Here is a 15096-nt window from a genome sequence, read left to right as displayed (position 1 = left end):
TGGTCCGACAATTAAGGACAGGTGGTGGGCGGAGACATCAGATGGGGTCGTGTCCAGACTTCATATGGGGGTGTGTCCAGACTTCATATGGGGGTGTGTCCAGACATCATATGGGGGTGTGTCCAGACTGCAGATGGAGTTGTGACCAGACTTCAGATGGAGGTTTGACCAGACCCATGGGGGTGTGTCCAGACTGAAGATGGAGGTGTGACCAGACTCATGGGGATGTGTCCAGGCTACAGATGAAGTTGTGTCCAGGCTTCAGTTTTAGGTGTGACCAGACTCATGGAGGTGTGTCCAGACTGCAGATGGAAAGGTGTCCAGACTGCAGATGGATGTGTGTCCAGACTTCAGATGGAGATGTGTCCAGACTGCAGATGGAGATGTGTCCAGACTGCAGATGGAGGTGTGTCCAGACTGCAGATGGAAGTGTGTCCAGACTACAGATGAGTGTGTCCAGACTGCATGAGGACAGGTGTCCAGAGTTCCAGATGGATGGGACTAGACTGATTGATGTGTCCCACTACAGATGGAGTTGTGATCAGACTGCAGATGGAGTTGTGACCAGATATCAGATGGAGGTGTGTCCAGACTCATGGAGTGTGTCCAGACTACAGATGGAGAGGTGACCAGACTGCAGATGGAGGTGTGACCAGACTGCAGATGCAGGTGTGAACAGACTTCAGATGGAGGTGTCCAGACTCATGGAGGTGTGACCAGTCTTTAGATGGAGTGTGTCCAGACTACAGATGAAGGCAGGTGTCCAGGATTCAAGGGGGTGTCCAGACTTAAGATGGAGCTGCACTTTGCAGACTTCAGGATGTAAAAAGTCTCAGACTTCGTATTTTTGAGGTGGGGGTAATGACTCTGCAGATGAAAAGGTGTCCTCTGGACTGTCCTCCAAGACCTGCCAGGTGGACACAGAACACACAGAACACACAGAACACACAGAACACAGAACACAGGACACAATAGATGGAGGAGGGGTGTGTGAACACACAGAACACACAGAAAGGTGTCCACACACACAGATACAGAACACTGGAACACACACACAGAACACACAGAACACACAGAACACACACACAGAACACACAGAACACACACCACACACACACAGAAGACACACACACATATCTCAGTTAATTTATACATCAGTCTGTCCCTCTCAGTCTATGGAGTGTTCTGAATGTTTAGTTTGTTTTGAAACCTTTTTAAAAACCAATATGAAGCCAATACATGAAAGTTTCTCTGAAAGCGTAAAACAGGAGAGCCTTGGTTTTGTTCTCTTAGTTGGAGTCAGTTGAACCTGTGTGTCGGGATGGAGTGTGTGACTGTGTGTTTCTGTGACTATGATCAGAGTGTGTGTGTGTGTGTGTTGTGTGTATCTGTGTGTGTGTCTAGTGTGTGTGTCTGTGTGTGTGTCTGTGTGTGTGTCTGTGTGTGTGTCTGTGTGTCTGTGTGTGTCTGTGTGTGTGTGTGTGTGTGTGTGTGTGTGTGTGTGTGTGTGTGTGTGAGTGTGTGTGTGTGTGTGTGTGTGTGTATAGCCTACCCTTCCGGCGTCCATGACCAGTATACGATCTGACTCCAGGACAGTGTTAATGTCGGTGGCGATAGTAAGCATGGTACAGTCCTGGAACGCGTCTCTGATGGTGTGCTGGATCAGAGAGTCCGTCTCTGAGTCGATCGACGCGCGTCGCCTGTCAACAAGATGATCTGAGGAGGAGAGACCAGGCTAACGTGTCATTCAGGTTACTAGGATACCAGCTGTGTAGTCTTGAAAGAACAGGAGAGACCAGGCTAACGTGTCATTCAGGTTACTAGGATACCAGCTGTGTACCAGGCTAACGTGTCATTCAGGTTACTAGGAAACCAGCTGTGTGCCAGGCTAACGTGTCATTCAGGTTACCAGGATACCAGCTGTGTACCAGGCTAACGTGTCATTCAGGTTACTAGGATACCAGCTGTGTACCAGGCTAACGTGTCATTCAGGTTACTAGGATACCAGCTGTGTACCAGGCTAACGTGTCATTCAGGTTACTAGGATACCAGCTGTGTACCGGGCTAACGTGTCATTCAGGTTACTAGGATACCAGCTGTGTAGTCTCACAACGCCATCCTTCCAGGTCTGGAAGAAGCTTGGAAATGGAGGCTAGTAACTATGTAAATTGGTAGTAAATACCTGGTCATTTCTGTACCGTAAAATCCATTTTCCTGGGATACAGTACGGCTAAGCTGTATGTACATTGTATGTTGCTGTAAGAGGAGATCTTTCTGTGAGCTGACCTTGGAGTTTCGTAGCAGTGCTCTGGCCATACACATCAGCTGTCTTCTCCTACAGAGGATTCTCCCATTTTCCCTACGTCCCACTGCAGCTTCTCAGGAGACTGGAGATCTGAGACACAGAGGGGACGGGCGTTGTTGATATCATCATATTATCATAATCGCCATCGCTACCAACACCATCACTGCCATAATCATCACCGTCATAATCACCATTAGCATCATTACCATCATCACCATCAACATCATCACCATCATCATCATCCCATCATCATCATCACCATTATCATCATCATTATCATCATCACCATCTATATCACTTTCAACTGGGGTCATCTGATCTCTGTCAGACAACCTACTCCTCCCCATAGAGTCAGACAACCTACAGTAAACCAGGCCTTATCTAATGTTCCCCATAGAGTCAGATACCCTACAGTAACAGGCCTTATGTAATGGTCCCCATAGAGTCAGATACCCTACAGTAACAACCCTATAGAGGCAGACAACCTAAAATGGTCCCATAGAGTCAGACAACCTACAGTAAACCAGGCCTTATCTAATGTTCTCTCAGATACCCTACAGTAACAGGCCTATGTAATGGTCAGAGTCAGACCTACAGTAACAGGCCTTATGTAATGGTCCCTATAGGAGTGCAGACAACCTACAGTAAACCAGGCCTCAGTAATGTTCAGAGTCAGACCCTACAGTAAAACAGGCCTTATGTAATGTTCCCCATAGAGTCAGATACCCTACAGTAACAGGCCTTATGTAATGGTCCCCATAGAGGCAGAACAGGCCTTGCGTAATGGTCCCTAGAGGCAGAACCAGGCCTCATGTAATGGTCCCCATAGAGGCAGACAACCTACAGTAAACCAGGCCTTATCTAATGTTCCCCATAGAGTCAGATACCCTACAGTAACAGGCCTTATGTAATGGTCCCTATAGAGGCAGACAACCTACAGTAAACCAGGCCTCATCTAATGGTCCACATAGAGGCTGTACGTACTGTGTGTTTCATGAAAGTCTTATCCAGAGCAGACCAGATGTCCTCGTCACTATAGTTGTTGAAAGGATCCAGATTATACCTGCAACAGGGGGCAAGTCACATTGTAGAGACCAGAGGTTGAAAGAGTGGTCACCTGGAGAAACTAGTCCTGAACAAGTCACATTGCAGAGACACAGTAATACAGGTTGACAGAGAGGTCACACCTGGAGAAACTAGTCCTGAACCCAGTCAGGTAGAGACACAGTAATACAGGTTGACAGAGAGGTCACACCTGGAGAAACTAGTCTGAGTAATACAGGCTGACAGGTTGACAGAGTGGGTCACACCTGGAGAAACTAGTCCTGAACCCAGTCAGGTAGAGACACAGTAATACAGGTTGACAGGTCATACCTGGAGAAACTAGTCCTGATAGAAGGTTGACAGAGTGACAGTCAATACAGGTTGAACCACAGTAATACAGGTTGAATACCTGGAGAAACTTGACAGGCTGGCAGAGTGGTCACCTGGAGAAACTAGTCCTGAACCCAGTCAGATAGAGACACAGTACAGGCTGACAGAGAGGTGGCTAGTCCTGAGTAATACAGGCTGGCAGAGTGGTCACACCTGGAGAAACTAGACCTGAACCCAGTCAGATAGAGACATACTTAGTCAGTCAGATAGAACTGACAGAGTGGTCACACCTGGTCTAGTCCTGAACCCAGTGGTAGAGAACAGTGCATTACAGGTCCTGACAGGCTGGCAGAGTGGTCATACCTGGAGAAACTAGACCTGAACCCAGTCAGATAATACAGGCTGACAGAGTGGTCACACCTGGAGAAACTAGTCCTGAACCCAGTCAGGTAGAGACCAGTAATACAGGTTGACAGAGTGGTCATACCTGGAGAAACTAGTCCTGAGTAATACAGGCTTGGTCACACCTGGAGAAACTAGTCCCTTGAACCCAGTCAGGTAGAGACACTGGAGAGTGGTCATACCTGGGAGAAACTAGTCCTGAGTAATACAGGCTGGCAGAGTGGTCATACCTGGAGAAACTAGACCTGAACCCAGTCAGATAGAGACATGTCTTACAGGCTGACAGAGTGGTCACACCTGGAGAAACTAGTCCTGAACCCAGTCAGATAGAGACATGTCTTACAGGCTGACAGAGTGGTCATACCTGGAGAAACTAGTCCTGAACCCAGTCAGATAGAGACACAGTAATACAGGTTGACAGAGAGGTCACACCTGGAGAAACTAGACCTGAACCCAGTCAGGTAGAGACACATACAGGCTGACAGAGAGGTCATACCTGGAGAAACTAGTCCTGAACCCAGTCAGATAGAGACACAGTAATACAGGCTGGCAGAGTGGTCATACCTGGAGAAACTAGTCCTGAGTAATACAGGCTGGCAGAGTGGTCACACCTGGAGAAACTAGACCTGAACCCAGTCAGATAGAGACACATACAGGCTGACAGAGAGGTCATACCTGGAGAAACTAGTCCTGAACCCAGTCAGATAGAGACACAGTAATACAGGCTGGCAGAGTGGTCATACCTGGAGAAACTAGTCCTGAGTAATACAGGTTGACAGAGTGGTCATACCTGGAGAAACTAGTCCTGAGTAATACAGGCTGGCAGAGAGGTCATACCTGGAGAAACTAGACCTGAACCCAGTCAGGTAGAGACACAGTAATACAGGCTGACAGAGAGGTCACACCTGGAGAAACTAGACCTGATTAATACAGGCTGGCAGAGTGGTCACACCTGGAGAAACTAGACCTGAACCCAGTCAGGTAGAGACACAGTAATACAGGTTGACAGAGTGGTCATACCTGGAGAAACTAGTCCTGAGTAATACAAGCTGGCAGAGTGGTCATACCTGAGAAACTAGTCCTGAACCCAGTCAGATAGAGACATGTCTTACAGGCTGACAGAGTGGTCATACCTGGAGAAACTAGTCCTGAACCCAGTCAGATAGAGACACAGTAATACAGGTTGACAGAGAGGTCACACCTGGAGAAACTAGACCTGAACCCAGTCAGGTAGAGACAGTAATACAGGTTGACAGAGTGGTCATACCTGGAGAAACTAGTCCTGAGTAATACAAGCTGGCAGAGTGGTCACACCTGGAGAAACTAGTCCTGAACCCAGTCAGATAGAGACATGTCTTACAGGCTGACAGAGTGGTCATACCTGGAGAAACTAGTCCTGAGTAATACAGGCTGGCAGAGTGGTCATACCTGGAGAAACTAGTCCTGGACCCAGTCAGATAGAGACACGGTAATACAGGTTGACAGAGTGGTCATACCTGGAGAAACTAGTCCTGAACCCAGTCAGATAGAGACACATACAGGCTGACAGAGAGGTCATACCTGGAGAAACTAGTCCTGAACCCAGTCAGATAGAGACACATACAGGCTGACAGAGAGGTCATACCTGGAGAAACTAGTCCTGAACCCAGTCAGGTAGAGATACACAGAGGCTGACAGAGAGGTCATACCTGGAGAAACTAGTCCTGAACCCAGTCAGATAGAGACACATACAGGCTGACAGAGTGGTCACACCTGGAGAAACTAGTCCTGAACCCAGTCAGGTAGAGACACAGTAATACAGGTTGACAGAGTGGTCATACCTGGAGAAACTAGTCCTGAGTAATACAGGCTGGCAGAGTGGTCACACCTGGAGAAACTAGTCCTGAACCCAGTCAGGTAGAGACACAGTAATACAGGTTGACAGAGAGGTCATACCTGGAGAAACTAGTCCTGAACCCAGTCAGATAGAACCACAGTAATACAGGTTGACAGAGAGGTCATACCTGGAGAAACTAGTCCTGAGTAATACAGGCTGGCAGAGTGGTCATACCTGGAGAAACTAGTCCTGAACCCAGTCAGATAGAGACACATACAGGCTGACAGAGAGGTCATACCTGGAGAAACTAGTCCTGAGTAATACAGGCTGGCAGAGTGGTCATACCTGAGAAACTAGACCTGAACCCAGTCAGATAGAGACATGTCTTACAGGCTGACAGAGTGGTCACACCTGGAGAAACTAGTCCTGAACCCAGTCAGGTAGAGACACAGTAATACAGGTTGACAGAGTGGTCATACCTGGAGAAACTAGTCCTGAGTAATACAGGCTGGCAGAGTGGTCACACCTGGAGAAACTAGTCCTGAACCCAGTCAGGTAGAGACACAGTAATACAGGTTGACAGAGTGGTCATACCTGGAGAAACTAGTCCTGAGTAATACAGGCTGGCAGAGTGTTCATACCTGGAGAAACTAGACCTGAACCCAGTCAGATAGAGACATGTCTTACAGGCTGACAGAGTGGTCACACCTGGAGAAACTAGTCCTGAACCCAGTCAGATAGAGACACAGTAATACAGGTTGACAGAGAGGTCACACCTGGAGAAACTAGACCTGAACCCAGTCAGGTAGAGACACAGGCTGACAGAGAGGTCATACCTGGAGAAACTAGTCCTGAGTAATACAGGCTGGCAGAGTGGTCACACCTGGAGAAACTAGACCTGAACCCAGTCAGATAGAGACACATACAGGCTGACAGAGAGGTCATACCTGGAGAAACTAGTCCTGAACCCAGTCAGATAGAGACACAGTAATACAGGCTGGCAGAGTGGTCATACCTGGAGAAACTAGTCCTGAGTAATACAGGTTGACAGAGTGGTCATACCTGGAGAAACTAGTCCTGAGTAATACAGGCTGGCAGAGAGGTCATACCTGGAGAAACTAGACCTGAACCCAGTCAGGTAGAGACACAGTAATACAGGCTGACAGAGAGGTCACACCTGGAGAAACTAGACCTGATTAATACAGGCTGGCAGAGTGGTCACACCTGGAGAAACTAGACCTGAACCCAGTCAGGTAGAGACACAGTAATACAGGTTGACAGAGTGGTCATACCTGGAGAAACTAGTCCTGAGTAATACAAGCTGGCAGAGTGGTCATACCTGGAGAAACTAGTCCTGAACCCAGTCAGATAGAGACATGTCTTACAGGCTGACAGAGTGGTCATACCTGGAGAAACTAGTCCTGAACCCAGTCAGATAGAGACACAGTAATACAGGTTGACAGAGAGGTCACACCTGGAGAAACTAGACCTGAACCCAGTCAGGTAGAGACACAGTAATACAGGTTGACAGAGTGGTCATACCTGGAGAAACTAGTCCTGAGTAATACAAGCTGGCAGAGTGGTCACACCTGGAGAAACTAGTCCTGAACCCAGTCAGATAGAGACATGTCTTACAGGCTGACAGAGTGGTCATACCTGGAGAAACTAGTCCTGAGTAATACAGGCTGGCAGAGTGGTCATACCTGGAGAAACTAGTCCTGGACCCAGTCAGATAGAGACACGGTAATACAGGTTGACAGAGTGGTCATACCTGGAGAAACTAGTCCTGAACCCAGTCAGATAGAGACACATACAGGCTGACAGAGAGGTCATACCTGGAGAAACTAGTCCTGAACCCAGTCAGATAGAGACACATACAGGCTGACAGAGAGGTCATACCTGGAGAAACTAGTCCTGAACCCAGTCAGGTAGAGATACACAGAGGCTGACAGAGAGGTCATACCTGGAGAAACTAGTCCTGAACCCAGTCAGATAGAGACACATACAGGTTGACAGAGTGGTCACACCTGGAGAAACTAGTCCTGAACCCAGTCAGATAGAGACACAGTAATACAGGTTGACAGAGAGGTCACACCTGGAGAAACTAGACCTGAACCCAGTCAGGTAGAGACACATACAGGCTGACAGAGTGGTCATACCTGGAGAAACTAGTCCTGAGTAATACAGGCTGGCAGAGTGGTCACACCTGGAGAAACTAGACCTGAACCCAGTCAGATAGAGACACATACAGGCTGACAGAGAGGTCATACCTGGAGAAACTAGTCCTGAACCCAGTCAGATAGAGACACAGTAATACAGGCTGGCAGAGTGGTCACCTGGAGAAACTAGTCCTGAGTAATACAGGTTGACAGAGTGGTCATACCTGGAGAAACTAGTCCTGAGTAATACAGGCTGGCAGAGAGGTCATACCTGGAGAAACTAGACCTGAACCCAGTCAGGTAGAGACACAGTAATACAGGCTGACAGAGAGGTCACACCTGGAGAAACTAGACCTGATTAATACAGGCTGGCAGAGTGGTCACACCTGGAGAAACTAGACCTGAACCCAGTCAGGTAGAGACACAGTAATACAGGTGACAGAGTGGTCATACCTGGAGAAACTAGTCCTGAGTAATACAAGCTGGCAGAGTGGTCATACCTGGAGAAACTAGTCCTGAACCCAGTCAGATAGAGACATGTCTTACAGGCTGACAGAGTGGTCATACCTGGAGAAACTAGTCCTGAACCCAGTCAGATAGAGACACAGTAATACAGGTTGACAGAGAGGTCACACCTGGAGAAACTAGACCTGAACCCAGTCAGGTAGAGACACAGTAATACAGGTTGACAGAGTGGTCATACCTGGAGAAACTAGTCCTGAGTAATACAAGCTGGCAGAGTGGTCACACCTGGAGAAACTAGTCCTGAACCCAGTCAGATAGAGACATGTCTTACAGGCTGACAGAGTGGTCATACCTGGAGAAACTAGTCCTGAGTAATACAGGCTGGCAGAGTGGTCATACCTGGAGAAACTAGTCCTGGACCCAGTCAGATAGAGACACGGTAATACAGGTTGACAGAGTGGTCATACCTGGAGAAACTAGTCCTGAACCCAGTCAGATAGAGACACATACAGGCTGACAGAGAGGTCATACCTGGAGAAACTAGTCCTGAACCCAGTCAGATAGAGACACATACAGGCTGACAGAGAGGTCATACCTGGAGAAACTAGTCCTGAACCCAGTCAGGTAGAGATACACAGAGGCTGACAGAGAGGTCATACCTGGAGAAACTAGTCCTGAACCCAGTCAGATAGAGACACATACAGGTTGACAGAGTGGTCACACCTGGAGAAACTAGTCCTGAACCCAGTCAGGTAGAGACACAGTAATACAGGCTGACAGAGTGGTCATACCTGGAGAAACTAGTCCTGAACTCAGTCAGGTAGAGACACAGTAATACAGGCTGACAGAGTGGTCATACCTGGAGAAACTAGTCCTGAGTAATACAGGCTGGCAGAGTGGTCACACCTGGAGAAACTAGACCTGAACCCAGTCAGATAGAGACACAGTAATACAGGCTGACAGAGAGGTCATACCTGGAGAAACTAGTCCTGAACCCAGTCAGGTAGAGACACAGTAATACAGGTTGACAGAGTGGTCATACCTGGAGAAACTAGTCCTGAACCCAGTCAGATAGAGACACATACAGGTTGACAGAGTGGTCACACCTGGAGAAACTAGTCCTGAACCCAGTCAGGTAGAGACACAGTAATGCAGGCTGACAGAGTGGTCATACCTGGAGAAACTAGTCCTGAACCCAGTCAGGTAGAGACACATACAGGCTGACAGAGAGGTCATACCTGGAGAAACTAGTCCTGAACCCAGTCAGATAGAGACACATACAGGCTGACAGAGTGGTCATACCTGGAGAAACTAGTCCTGAACCCAGTCAGATATAGACACATACAGGTTGACAGAGAGGTCATACCTGGAGAAACTAGTCCTGAACCCAGTCAGATAGAGATACATACAGGTTGACAGAGAGGTCATACCTGGAGAAACTAGTCCTGAACCCAGTCAGATAGAGATACATACAGGTTGACAGAGAGGTCATACCTGGAGAAACTAGTCCTGAACCCAGTCAGATAGAGATACATACAGGTTGACAGAGAGGTCATACCTGGAGAAACTAGTCCTGAACCCAGTCAGATAGAGACACATACAGGCTGACAGAGAGGTCATACCTGGAGAAACAGTCCTGAACCCAGTCAGATAGAGATCATACCTGGAGAAACTAGTCCTGAACCCAGTCAGATAGAGACACATACAGGTTGACAGAGAGGTCATACCTGGAGAAACTAGTCCTGAACCCAGTCAGATAGAGACACATACAGGTTGACAGAGAGGTCATACCTGGAGAAACTAGTCCTGAACCCAGTCAGATAGAGACACATACAGGTTGACAGAGAGGTCATACCTGGAGAAACTAGTCCTGAACCCAGTCAGATAGAGACACATACAGGCTGACAGAGAGGTCATACCTGGAGAAACTAGTCCTGAACCCAGTCAGATAGAGACACATACAGGTTGACAGAGGTCATACCTGGAGAAACTAGTCCTGAACCCAGTCAGATAGAGATACATACAGGCTGACAGAGTGGTCATACCTGGAGAAACTAGTCCTGAACCCAGTCAGGTAGAGACACAGTAATACAGGCTGACAGAGAGGTCATACCTGGAGAAACTAGTCCTGAACCCAGTCAGGTAGAGACACATACAGGTTGACAGAAAGGTCATACCTGGAGAAACTAGTCCTGAACCCAGTCAGATAGAGATACATACAGGCTGGCAGAGTGGTCATACCTGGAGAAACTAGTCCTGAACCCAGTCAGGTAGAGATACATAGAGGCTGACAGAGTGGTCATAGACAGTGGTATTACCTGGTCTATGCAGTCTGTTTCTATATGTGACTAGTGTACTGTGTAGACAGTGGTATTACCTGGTCTATGCAGTCTGTTTCTATAGGTGACTAGTGTACTGTGTAGACAGTGGTATTACCTGGTCTATGCAGTCTGTTTCTATAGGTGACTAGTGTACTGTGTAGACAGTGGTATTACCTGGTCTATGCAGTCTGTTTCTATATGTGACTAGTGTACTGTGTAGACAGTGGTATTACCTGGTCTATGCAGTCTGTTTCTATAGGTGACTAGAGTACTGTGTGACAGTGGTATTACCTGGTCTATGCAGTCTGTTTCTATAGGTGACTAGAGTACTGTGTAGACAGTGGTGTTACCTGACAGTGCCGATGAATAGGACAGGGTCCTGGGGGATGATTGAGAGTTTACTGCGGAGGTCCTCCAGGCCGATAGCGCTGGTGTCCACCCCATCTATGAAGATAGTCCCTGCAGCTGGTTCCACCAGGCGGAACAGGCCACTCTAAAGAAGACTTCCCTGTTGGGTGACATATAATATCCAGGTTATAAACAACACATCCAGGTTATATACAACACATCCAGGTTATATACAGGTTATATACAACACATCCAGGTTATATACAGTACATCCAGGTTGTATACAACACATCCAGGTCACATCCAGGTTAAATACAACACATCCAGGTTATATACAACACATCCAGGTTAAATACAACACATCCAGGTTATATACAACACATCCAGGTTATATACAACACATCCAGGTTAAATACAACACATCCAGGTTAAATACAACACATCCAGGTTATATACAACACATCCAGGTTGTATACAACACATCCAGGTTATATACAACACATCCAGGTTATATACAACACATCCAGGTTATATACAACACATCCAGGTTATATACAGTACATCCAGGTTATATACTACACATCCAGGTTATATACAGTACATCCAGGTTATATACAGTACATCCAGGTTATAAACAACACATCCAGGTTATATACAAGACATCCAGGTTATATACAAGACATCCAGGTTATATACTACACATCCAGGTTATATACTACACATCCAGGTTATATACAGTACAACCAGGTTATATACAGTACATCCAGGTTAAATACTACATCCAGGTTATATACAGTACATCCAGGTTATAACACATAGGTTATATAAACACATCCAGGTTATATACACATCCAGGTTATATACTACACATCCATGTTATATACTACACATCCAGGTTATATACAGGTACACATCCAGGTTATATACAAGACATCCAGGTTATATATACACATCCATGTTATATACAAGACATCCAGGTTATATCACTATATACACACATCCAGGTTATATACAACACATCCAGGTTATATACAACACATCCAGGTTATATACAACACATCCAGGTCATATTCAGGTTATATACAGCTGCTGTCTCAGTATTAACACATTGTTCTAGATACACATCCAGGTCACATCCAGGTTATATACAACACATCCAGGTCACACCAGAAGATAAAACAAAGACAACTAACTGTTGCCTGACGATTGACACACACTTCTTGTATATTATTTTTCAATCTACACACATTACCACATAACAAAAAAGCAAAAACAGGTTTTTAGAAATACACAAGTATTCAGAACCTTTGCTAGAGGACTCAAAATTGAGCTCAGGTGCATCCTGTTTCTACAACTTGATTGGAGTCCACCTGTGGTAAATTCAATTGATTGGACGTGATTTGGAAAGGCACACACCTGTCTATGTAAGGTCCACAGTTGACACTGCATGTCAGAGCAAAACCAATCCATGAGGTCGAAGGAATTGTCCGTAGAGCTCCGAGATTTTGTCGAGGCACAGATCTGGGGAAGGGTACCGACAAAATGTCTGCAGCATTGAAGGTCCTCAAGAACACAGTGGCCTCCCTCATTCTAAAATGGAAGAAGTTTGGAACCACCAAGACTCTTCCTAGAGCTGGCCACCCGCCAAACTGACCAATCTGGAGAGAAGGGCCTTGGTCAGAGGGGTGACCAAGAACCCGATGGTCACTCTGACAGAGCTCCAGAGTTCCACTGTGGAGAAGGAGAACCTTCCAGAAGGACAACCATCTCTGCAGCACTCCACCAATCAGGCCTTTATGGTAGAGTGGCCAGAAGGAAGCCATTCTTCAGTAAAAGGCACATGCCAGCCCACTTGGAGTTGCCAAAAGGCACCTAAAGGACTCTGACCATGAGAAACAAGATTCTCTGGTCTGATGAAACTAAGATTGAACTCTTTGGCCTGAATGCCAAGCGTCACGTCTGGAGGAAACCAGGCATTGCTCATCACCTGGCCAATACCATCCCTACGGTGAAGCATGGTGGTGGCAGCATCATGCTGTGGGGATGTTTTTCAGCTGCAGGGACTGGGAGATGATTCGGGATCGAGGGAAAGATGAATGGAGCAAAGTACAGAGAGATCCTTGATGAAAACCTGCTCCCCAGAGTGCTCAGGACCTCAGACTGAGGCAAATGTTCCTACAACGACACTAAGCACAACGCCAAGACAAGGCAGGAGTCGCTTCAGGACACATCTCTGAATGTCCTTGAGTGGCCCAGCCAGAGCCCGGACCTGATCTAACATCTCTGGAGAGACCTGAAAAATAGCTGTGCAGTGACGCTCCCCATCCAACCTGACAAAGTTTGAGAGGATCTGCAGAGAAGAATGAGAGAAACTCCCCAAATACAGGTGTACCAAGCTTGTAGCGTCATACCCAAGAAGACTGGAGGCTGTAATCACTGCCAAAGGTGCTTTAACAAAGTACTGAGTAAAGGGTCTGAATACTTATGTAAATGTCATATTTCAGTTATTTAAATTTTATTTCAGTGTTTTACTATTAATACATTTGCAAAAAAAATGTCTAAAAACCTGTTTTTGCTTTGTAATTATGGAGTATTGTGTGTAGATTGGTCAAGGGAGAAAAAAAACTATTTAATCCATTTTAGAGTAAGTTTGTAATGTAACACAATGTGGTCTGAATACTTTCCAAATGCCACTATATATCGCAATGACAATGTTCACTGTGGTGTTTCATGATAACATTATGACAGTGAGTAGGTGGTCTAAACTGAGGTCTTATACCGGAGCCTGTGAAATACACTTAGCCAACAGCAGCAGGCATAGACACAAACAACTCTGACAATGAGTTGGACTGAGGTCTTATACCGGAGCCTGTGAAATACACTTAGCCACCAGCAGCAGGCATAGACACAAACAACTCTGACAATGAGTTGGACTGAGGTCTTACCGGAGCCTGTCCTCCCCACGATGCCCAGCTTCTCCCTGGGCTGGATGTTGAGCTGGAGTCCATCGAGCACGATGGGGGTGTTCGCTCTGTACCTCATCGTATAGTCCTTAAAGGAGATGGCCCCTTTATGAGGCCAACCCTCTGGGATGAGGGCATCTTTAACTCTCCTGGGCGCCTCAGAGACACAACCCTGGACAGAAACATAGACTCCTCAGAGACACAACCCTGGACAGAAACATGATTATAACAGACAACATTCTGGACACCTCAGAGACACAACCCTGGACAGAAACATAAACACCTCAGAGACACAACCCTGGACAGAAACATAAACACCTCAGAGACACAACCCTGGACAGAAACATAAACACCTCAGAGACACAACCCTGGACAGAAACATGGACACCTCCGAGACACAACCCTGGACAGAAACATAAACGCCTCAGAGACACAACCCTGGACAGAAACATGAACACCTCAGAGACACAACCCTGGACAGAAACATGGACACCTCAGAGACACAATCCTGGACAGAAACATGAACACCTCAGAGACACAACCCTGGACAGAAACATGGACACCTCAGAGACACAACCTGGACAGAAACATAAAGGCCTCAGAGACACAACCTGGATAGAAACATGATTATAACAGACAACATTCTGGACGCCTCAGAGACACAACCCTGGACAGAAACATAAAACCTCAGAGACACAACCTGGACAGAAACATAAACACCTCAGGGACAGAAACATAAACACCTCAGAGACACTACCTGGACAGAAAAGCATAAACACCTCAGAGACACAACCCTGGACAGAAACATAAACTTGCCTCAGAGACACAACCCTGGACAGAAACATAAACGCCTCAGAGAAAAGAACATGGGCCCTCAGAGATACAGCCTGGACAGGTGAATAACAGTGTATGAAAGGTCATGAAGACGGTAAGACATTATTTG

At 46.7% G+C, this 15096-nt stretch overlaps 1 pseudogene; it reads right to left on the bottom strand.

Moving 5' to 3' along the window:
- Window positions 1-832: 832 nt before the first annotated feature.
- Window positions 833-14529, bottom strand: LOC135566871 (ATP-binding cassette sub-family C member 12-like; annotated as a pseudogene).
- Between the last annotated feature and the right edge of the window lie 567 nt (window positions 14530-15096).

Source organism: Oncorhynchus nerka, unplaced genomic scaffold, assembly GCF_034236695.1.
Source record: "Oncorhynchus nerka isolate Pitt River unplaced genomic scaffold, Oner_Uvic_2.0 unplaced_scaffold_3055, whole genome shotgun sequence".
Taxonomy (NCBI): domain Eukaryota; kingdom Metazoa; phylum Chordata; class Actinopteri; order Salmoniformes; family Salmonidae; genus Oncorhynchus; species Oncorhynchus nerka.
Note: the sequence above shows the minus strand (reverse complement) of the source record. Positions and strands in the feature narration are given on the sequence as shown.